The sequence below is a fragment of the Pristis pectinata genome, chromosome 10 (genome assembly GCF_009764475.1).
Source record: "Pristis pectinata isolate sPriPec2 chromosome 10, sPriPec2.1.pri, whole genome shotgun sequence".
NCBI lineage: Eukaryota > Metazoa > Chordata > Chondrichthyes > Rhinopristiformes > Pristidae > Pristis > Pristis pectinata.
The window spans coordinates 12,615,581-12,624,876 of NC_067414.1; the positions used below are offsets into that span (position 1 = coordinate 12,615,581).

The following is a 9,296-nucleotide window of genomic DNA, read 5'->3' on the forward strand; positions in this document are numbered from 1 at the left end:
TCTATTTACCAGGTAATGCCTGACTGATGGAGTGGAGTATCTCGGGAGTTTGGTGTCAGACATGGGAACAATGTGATCTGCTGTAGGTCGTACAAGTCTCAGAAGCATCCAGGAGATAAGGACTCACTGTTGTCTGGTAGACTAGCTGGGTATGAGGTCTTAATCTTTAACTGCCCCTTTCCTTAGATGGCCAAAGGCAGTGCTGGCACGCCAGAGACAATGGTGAATTTCATCTTCAATGTCTGTCTTCACTGAGAGGTAGATTCATGTTTGGTAGGGAAATTTAAATCATGACTGGAACAGAGTGCAGGGGAATCAAAGGACTGCACATATTGGAATCTAGATGAAAAACACTATGATGCTGGAGGAACTCAGCAGGCCAGGCAGGACTGAAGAAGGGTCCTGACCCAAAACATTGACCATCTGCTTTTCTCCATGGGAGCTGCCTGGCCTGCTGAGTTCCTCCAGCATCATTGTGTTTTTCATCACAGAGTGCAGGGGGGCTGGACAGGAAGAGTCAGAGTATGGACATGACCGGGAGCTGGGAGAGTTGGAAGGTGGGCAGGGGTGTGGCTGGGAGTGGTGGTGAAGTGAGAATTGAATTGAAACTTAGCTGGGATTGAAAGAGGGGGGTTGGAATGCATGATGGAGTATAGCTGGGAACAGGGGTGTCAGAATCTGGCCAGGAGTGGGAAAACAGAATGTCAGAATTGGGAGTGGGGCACAGGGAAGGAGAGCCAGAGCATAGTCAGATCTGAGAGTGAAGAGCTGGAGCATGCCAGTAATGGGAGCTGATGGTAGGGGGAGAGAGGTTGGTCAGAATGTAGTTAGGTGTGGAGGTAAAAATGTATGATTGGGAGTTGGAGCATGGATGGGAGTAGGGGAGCATAGCACTGTTAGTAGTGGCAGGCTGGAACAAGGTCATGAACAGGAGAGGCTTACCAGACAGTATTCAGGAACAGGACGTTGGAGCATGCCTGGAAAGGGAGTGGGGTTTCACTTCCTACCCAAGAACCTGGGCAGTTGTGTCTAGAAAATATGGGAGGATCTGAGAAAAGGGGTAGGGGAGTATGGCTGGGAGTGGATACTCAAAATAGAGATTCAGCACATGGAGGATCGAGGGGCAAAGGCAAGGCCTAGTCACGAGAGGTAAGCAAGGAGGAGATGGTAGGCAATGCCATCTGCACCTGAGCCATCTATGCCTGCATGCATGCTTGTGGACTTGCTGAGTGGTACCTACACATCTATGTTTGAGCATTAATATCCACACAGCAGAGTGTAGTATCCAACAGTCTTAGTCCCCTTTGCCCCAGGATCCAGACCTCATTCTGTCAAGTTCAGATGGTAGCTGGGGTGCAACAGCTAGCACACTTTAAAAGAAATCATGGACAGGCAACTTCCCCCCCCCAACGATATGAAGTTTAGGACCTGGAATTTCAGGAGCCACCCAGACAGCTCCAACAGACCTAAACATTGCAATGCTATCAGAATTCTGTAACTAAGACATGTTGACATCAAAGTCACCGCCTGAGTGAGACACAAAAGGCAGGAAATTATCTGTCTCAAAGAAAAAAAAGATATACTTTCAGAAGGATAAATGGGACGAGGAACCCCATCTTTATGGAGTGGGATTCACTGAAGAGTGAACTACTCTGGCATCTCATTGCAATACTCCCAGTCCAGCATAATTAGCAGCTGTTGAGGAGACTGTTGGCTCCTTTACCACATCCCTGGCCAGGGGGAAGGAAGGTATGTCCTCAGTTGGCAATAACAGAACTAGCTCTGCTGCACAGCAGAATGAAAGCCCAGCACATCCACAAGAGATTAATGCTCTGATGGTGGTTACGATAAGATAAGATATCTTTATTAGTCACATGTACATTGAAACACACAGTGAAATGCATCTTTTGCACAGAATGGTCTGGGGGCAACCTGCAAGTGTCGCCCCCAGAACATGCCCACAACTTCCTAACCAGTACATATTTGGAATGTGGGAGGAAACTGGAGCACCCGGAGGAAACCCACGCAGACACGGGGAGAAGGTACAGACTCCTTACAGTGGCCAGAATTGAACCTGGGTCGCTGGCGTTGGAATAGCATTACGCTAACCACTACACCACTGTTGCCAGCCTTCTAGCATTGCCCTGAAGACTCCAGGAATTAAAAGTTAATGTCCAGAATATCACTATTCACAAAATGTCTAGGAGAAAAATGACAGAGCTTTGAACAATTTTCATTATGTTTTTTGAAATATTTTGGAATGCTACTTATAAAAATATTCCAACCGTCTAAAATCATCATCTGAAGGGACTGCTGCAGTTGCCTCGGGCTCTCTTTGCATCCTGGACAGTTGCCTAAGACTCTTGCCCTTCTCCGACTGTTATCGCCAACTCTTTGTTTTCCCATTCTGACTGTTCACTCACCACTTCACATCCCTCTTCCCACCTCTCTCTATCCTTTCCTCCCCAACCTCCTCCCTTCCACCCCATCCTCTCCCACCCCTCTTCCCTTCACTACTTTCCCATCCACCACTCCCCCAATCCTCTCCCCACCATTACCTCCTCCCCACTCCTACCCCTAAGCCATGCCGCTACCCCTTCCCTCATTTCATCTCTCCCACCTCTCATTTCTCCCCCCTCCCCCCACATTTCTTCAAAGGTCAGCATGAAGTTCCTGCCAATGGCTTGGAGTTTGGGCAATGAACACTTGACCTTGCCTCTTGATGCCTCAGAATCTGCCGGGCAGCTGGAGCTCCAAAATGATTGGGAGATAGATGAGAGAGAGATGGAAGGAGGTAGATGAGTGGGAATGAGGTGAGGAAAAGAGGTTGGCAGCAATGGAAAGGAGAGAGGGTGGAGGTGGACAGAAAGGGATTAATCAGAAATAACTTTCTTTAGTCATTCGGCAGAGAATAATAGAAAATTGATAGAGGGCATACATCTGTTATGTATTGAAGAACCCAGGTGGGGAAGAGCAGTTAAATCATGTATTCTATAGCTGTATGTAGTATACAACTAAATTGACAAAAACCAGCCTCCCCTATGTGGACTCTGTCTATACCTCTGGCTGCCTTGGTGAAGCAGCCAGCGTAATCAAAGACCCCACCCACCCGGGTCATTCTCTCTTCTCCCCTCTCCCATCAGGCAGAAGATACAGGAGCCTGAGGGCACATACCACCAGGCTCAAGGACAGCTTCTATAAGACTATTGAACAGTTCCCTTATATGATGAGATGGACTCTTGACCTCACAATCTACCTTGTTATGACCTTGCACCTTATTGTCCACCTGCACCACTCTTCCTCTATAGCTGTGACACTTCACTTTGTATTCTGTTATTGTTTTTACCCTGTACTACCTCAGTGCACTGTGTAATGAATTGATCTATACGAATGGTATGCAAGACAAGTTTTTCACTGTACGTCGGTACAAATTACAATAATATACCAATACCAAATTGCTGCTATATAGATTTCACATCAGTTGGCTTTAAATATGAAGTCAAAAGAAGTTGTATCCTTGGAAGTTAACATTTTGTAAATTGAATTTCATTCTATGCAACCTTATTCCATAAATTCTAAGTAAAATTTTCACATTACAGCATCCAATTTTTGCCATAAGCCTATGCTGTTTTATGTGTAAATAATAAACATTATCAGAGAGAATTTAAAGGTCAATTACAATATATTGTAGAACTTTTTCAAATCACATGGGATACCACTTCCTCAGAATTTTTCCCATTTGACCTATGCTAATTGATATTTATTACATTGTCATGTTACAGGTAACTCTCCAGGTTTACTTCTGATAAAATCTTTGTTTCCCCAATATTGCTTTGAGACCAATGGAGCTAATGGTATTGGATCTTATGGTATTGTTTTGTTATATTTTGCTAATGGGCTTTGGATTAACCTTTTTCCAATGCTTCACTGATATCCTCTTCACCTTCCAGAGCTCACATCTCCCTTCTCATTATTCTGGAATAAAAATCATCCGTACCTCAGCATTTATTTTCTTTGAGCCATTTTAGCCTGCCCAGGATTACTATCCTATAATGTCAGAGTTGATAATTCTGCCTGCACTATCATCAATAATTTTTATTTATGTACAGGCTGTTTCAAAATGAAATATTACAATTAATTAGGTGAAGCTCAGAACTTCCCTGATGAATTATCCAAGTATTCATTAGGGAAGTTCTGGTTAAAATAAATCTGAAATAAAGTTATCTTTTACCACCAATATTATACCTATCCTCATATTTTATCTAAGCAGCATCTTTCAGAAAGATGAAAGCCTCCAGCACAGAAGGCAACCAGTTTCACTCATTACACCTGTAGTAGGCTTTAGTAAGAACAAAACAAAATCATCTGCATATTTCTGACCCCATAGACCTGCTCTTGCCACAAGGAACCAATTCTTTCTTATTCATACATTCAGAACAGTTCATAAGTTTAAAAAAAGCTCTGCTAAATTCTTTTTAGCTTTATGACTTTTAAGGTTACCAGTATCCCATGCCTCTAACCTCTGGTTTTCCTGGGCAGTCTAGATCAATGTGCCTGAGGTTCTGCCTAGGTTTTGTAGCTTCTAATGAGGCCAAGGTGGGAACCGTTGCCTCTTCCACAGACAGGGCAGGAGATGACTGAAGGCATGGGCAAGTATTTTGTGAGGATGTGTGCTGCTTCCTCTGCTTACATTGGGCTTCTATGTGTTCTCAATGCATGAACAGGAGGTTCTCCGTACCACCCTGAATGCTCCTCATCCACTTTGAGTGTCATACCAGAGATTCCCAGGAGCTAATGGGGATGTTGCATTTCTTTAAGGAGGCATTGAGCACATCATAAAAGTGTCTTGGTGAAGGCTGACATCAATGAGGAAATTCACCACTGCTTCCAAAGGGGCAGCACGGCTTTTGGTCAATTGAGGAAAAGAATATTTGAAGATCAAGACCTCAGACCTGGCCCAAAATGCATAGACTACTGACTTGCCGTTCTATATGCTTCTGACACCTAGACTACCTAAAGTAGGAATCTCAAGGCATTGTAAAGTACCACCAAAGCTATCTTCTCTCTGGTATCATTCTAATTAATCCATGAACTACAACATCTCTGCTTTAATGTACTTTTTCTCATGGGGATGCCAAGATGGGAAATAGTACAGGCAATCCCCATGTTAAGGCATTTCTTTAAGGAGTCTCTGAGCACATCCTTGAGCTTTTTCCACTGCCTGGTAATTTCTTTGCATCCCAGAGCTCAGCGTAAAATGGCTCTGAATCTGGTGTTAAGCATGTAATCATGGCCTGCTCCATGGAGCTGACTGAATAACTAGGGTATCAATACTGGGTATATATAAGAGGATAGGTCTTACACTCAACGTTTGAAAGACAAAGGACCTCTATCAACCTGCGCCTGCTGCACCACACTGCCCTCCAACAATAGATTCACAATGGACCACTTCATGTTTCTTGGGAGCTACCTATTGGTTCGCTCTTATGGAAGTCACATCACTACCAAAAAATCTGGGATACAGAATAAAAATTAGGTCTTATGAAATTTATGTGGAAAAATAAGTAAATAAACACAAAATTAATTTTTTGAACTCGCATTTCTTAACACGTGCAGATGACGTGGTGTTGCATTATGAGAAATCGTGATACAGACCATTTTCTAGGAACACAACCAGCAACCCCGCCTGCCCCCCCCCCCCCACCCCCGGTAAAGCCGATTGCCCCTCATCACACTGAATTGCATAAAATCTATTGCACTGCAATAAGCCATTCATTCCAAGAGATCAATGATGATATGAGTTCTTCCTAGTCTATTTCATCCAAAGCCACCTGCAAAAACTTTATTTTTTCCCTGATATTTAACAAGCCTTCTCTTAAAGCCATCTCTGCTACTCTTGACTCATCCTTGAGGTAGCAAACTCTACATTCTCACCACTTTCTGGATAAAGCAGGATTGTCTGAAGTACTTAATTGGATGTATATTTATTATCTTGTATGTCGACTGTCCATTTCCCTTCATAGATGCTGCCTGACCTGCTGAGTTCCTCCAGCATTTTGTGCATCGCTCCAGATTTCCAGCATTCGCAGTCTCTCTTGTGTCTCCATATGCCCCTTAGTTTTCCATCATCTCAGAAACGGGAATGTTGGTTCAACCTCTACCTTATAAATGCCCTACATAATTTTAGAGACCACTATTAGGTTACCTCCCAGCCTTCCCTTTTGTGGAGTAAACAGTCTTGTTTATTCAGTCTGTTCTGATAGTTGTAATCTCTGAGTTACTTTCTAGTACTGAGATAAATCTTCATTATTCTTTGTCTGGACCTATGCTTTCCTCAGGATCCTTTTTGCCACTTAGTTTATTTGAAATGTTGGTTCGCATTCCCAAATTTATCCCAGTGAACTCTCTTCCCTTTTTTCGTGTGGTACCATGACCCAATTGTTTTTGTTCCTTGTCTGTATTTATCTTGCCTGCTCAACATTAATTCTTTACAGATCTCCACATTCACTGAAGCAATGTTAATCATAGCCTATCAATTCATTGGTGTAAATGGTTCTCATATTAATTTAAAGTTAGCTTTGTTGAAATTATACATGCTTAGTGGCAGAATCCAGTCTACACCATGTTTCTCTTGATCTTTCTGTGGTAGCAGTTACAATTTGGATGCATTCCAACTACTTTTTTCCTATATCCAACTTTATGGCACACTTATTCTCTTAAACTAAAATGTGACCCGTGGAGGAATACAAAATGAGAATGCAACTATTTTAATATTGAACTACTTACCGGAAATGATGCAGCTGTAAAATTCTACACCACGACTGATTGAAAAGTGATGTTCTGACTGATCATATATCTCAGGCTGCAAGTTTCATATAAAGTTTCAGAACATGTGAAATGAATCTCAAGCATGCAAGACCAGCAAATCAATGTTCTTTCACAAAGGAAAACTCATTATCTCAAAAAATAACTAACATTATTATAGCACTGAAATAAATCCTTACTTTTGTCTGTTCCTGTGTCCTTTTTCACGTTTCAGCTTTTTCCTTTCACCATCCTATTAGCATATCGTCTGCTTATCCTAGTGTTTATCCCAGTAGACCCTATTAGTTCCCTTTCCTTTGAATTAATTGCATGTTTCCTCCCCGTTCACCATATTATTTTCTCATTAAATTGTTAATCCATCTGGATTTATTCTTGTTCAGTCATTATTTACTATTCCTCATTTTGCCTTTAAGGATCCCCATTTTTCTCTGCTGAACAGTATGCAACCAAATAATGTGTGCAAGGTTCTCTTATATAAAATTCTACATGCATCAACTGGAGTAGATGGTATACAGTGAACATTGGTTAAGGTTCAAGGTATCAGCCATGGCAAAGTCATACCCCTCTCACTTCTAAATCGGAAGGTTGTAAAGTCCCACTCCAGACACTTGAGCACAAAATCCAAACCGATATGGTTAATTACTTGGCTCGTAGCCTGGACTAAAAATCAAGAGACAAGAGTTCAAATTTCATCATGGCAGTTATGGAACTTAAATGCAGTTGATCGCCTCAGTAATGATGATCACAAAATTATTGGATTGTCATAAAAGTGCATTTGGTTCTCTAATGTCATTGAGGGAGGAAAGCTGCCACTATTACCCAGTCTGACCTAAATGTGACTCCAGGGCTACAGTGATGTGGTTGATTCCTGAACATCCCCTGTAATGGCCTGGCAAGGCGCTTTTATCATCGCCACTATTTTAAGGCAGAAACACCAGAAGGACCACTCAGCATTGACCTAGCCCATTAGACCTTGTAAAGTCCTCTTCATAAACATCTAGAGATTGGTTGTGTTAATTGGGAGGCTGACCCATGAACCATTTAACCCGCAGTCACACTTACAGACTCAAATCATGCAATGTTTCAGACTGCTCCATCATAATATGTATATGTAAGTACTGTCCCACTGGCAGGATAGAACCACCAGAGGGGGTAGCATAGTGATGTACAAGCATAGGAAGTAGCCCTGGGTTTCCTCTATATTGACTCCAGATCCTGTGAAATCTCATGAGATCAGATGACACATGATCAAGGAAAATACCACCTGATTGCTAACCTCAGCTGATGAATCAGTACTAATCCATGGTGAACAAAACTGAAGAAACACGAAGAGCAGCAAGGGCACACAATATACAGTGAGGGGGAGGTTTCATTGCCCATTACCAGAAGTGGTTTGGTAGTACCATCACTGACTGAGTTCTGAAGGGCACAGCAGCCAGACTGCCTACAGCAGTAGTGAGTGAACCACCTCGAGAGATAAATGTACTTAAGCTTATCTTCACCAATCTATTTCATGCAGCTGCATTTGTTCATGACAGCATTGGTAAAAGTAACTGTACAATCCTTGTCTTCACAATGAGGACACCTTCCATCATGCAACATGAGACAGATTCAGATCAGATATGGCAGTTCAAAACTGGGTATCAATGAGACACTGTGGGGCAGCACTAGTGTATTCCACTGCAATCTGTAACCTCTTAGTTCAGTATTTCACTTCCTGCCAAACCAGAGGGCTAACCCTGGTTCAACGTGGATTGCAGAAGGCATGCTGGGAGCAGCACCAGACATACCTCAAAAGGAGTTGTCAACCTGGTGATACTGCAGCAAAGGACATGTACGATAAACAACAGAAGTGGCATGAAAAAGACAACTATGTGATCTGACAAACAATGGATCACACACCAAGAACATTCCCCACCATAATAGTGATGGAGCCCAGCATGTGAGTGCTAAAGACAGGGTTGAAACATTTACAACCAATTTCAAACTGAATGATTCATCTTGGATTCTTCCTGTGTCTCTACCATCACAGGAAACAGTCTTCAGCTAGTTTGATTTAACCCACATGATACCAAGAAATAGTTGAGAGCACCAGAACTGGATTCAGTAATGTACTGAAGACGTGCACACCAGAACTAGCTGTACCTCTAGCCAAGCCATTCCAGTATAGTTACAACACTGACATTTACCCAACAATGTGGAAAATTGCCCAGGTATGTCCTATTCACAAAAGGTAGGAGAAAGCCAAACCAATTAATTACCACCCAATCAATCTACTGTCAATCATCAGCAAAATGATGGAAGGTACCATCAACCATGCTAAAAAGCTGCACATTCACTAATAACTACTGACTGATTGCTCAGTTTGAGTTTCATCAGGACTACTTGGCTCCAGACCTCACCACAGTCCAAATGTAGACCAAAGAGTTGAATTCTGAAGGGGAGGTGAGGGTGATTGCCCTTGACACTGA

General features: G+C 42.5%; 1 protein-coding gene across 2 annotated transcripts in view; it reads left to right on the forward strand.

Annotated features, from left to right (window-relative positions):
- epm2a (EPM2A glucan phosphatase, laforin) overlaps window positions 1-144 on the forward strand; it is a 53,279-nt gene extending 53,135 nt beyond the window's left edge. For both annotated transcript variants that reach the window (XR_007956985.1, XR_007956984.1), the window contains one exon: window positions 13-144. The gene's annotated coding sequence lies outside the window, so the exon portion shown is untranslated. The remainder of the gene's footprint in view (window positions 1-12) is intronic.
- The last annotated feature ends 9,152 nt before the right edge of the window (window positions 145-9,296 follow it).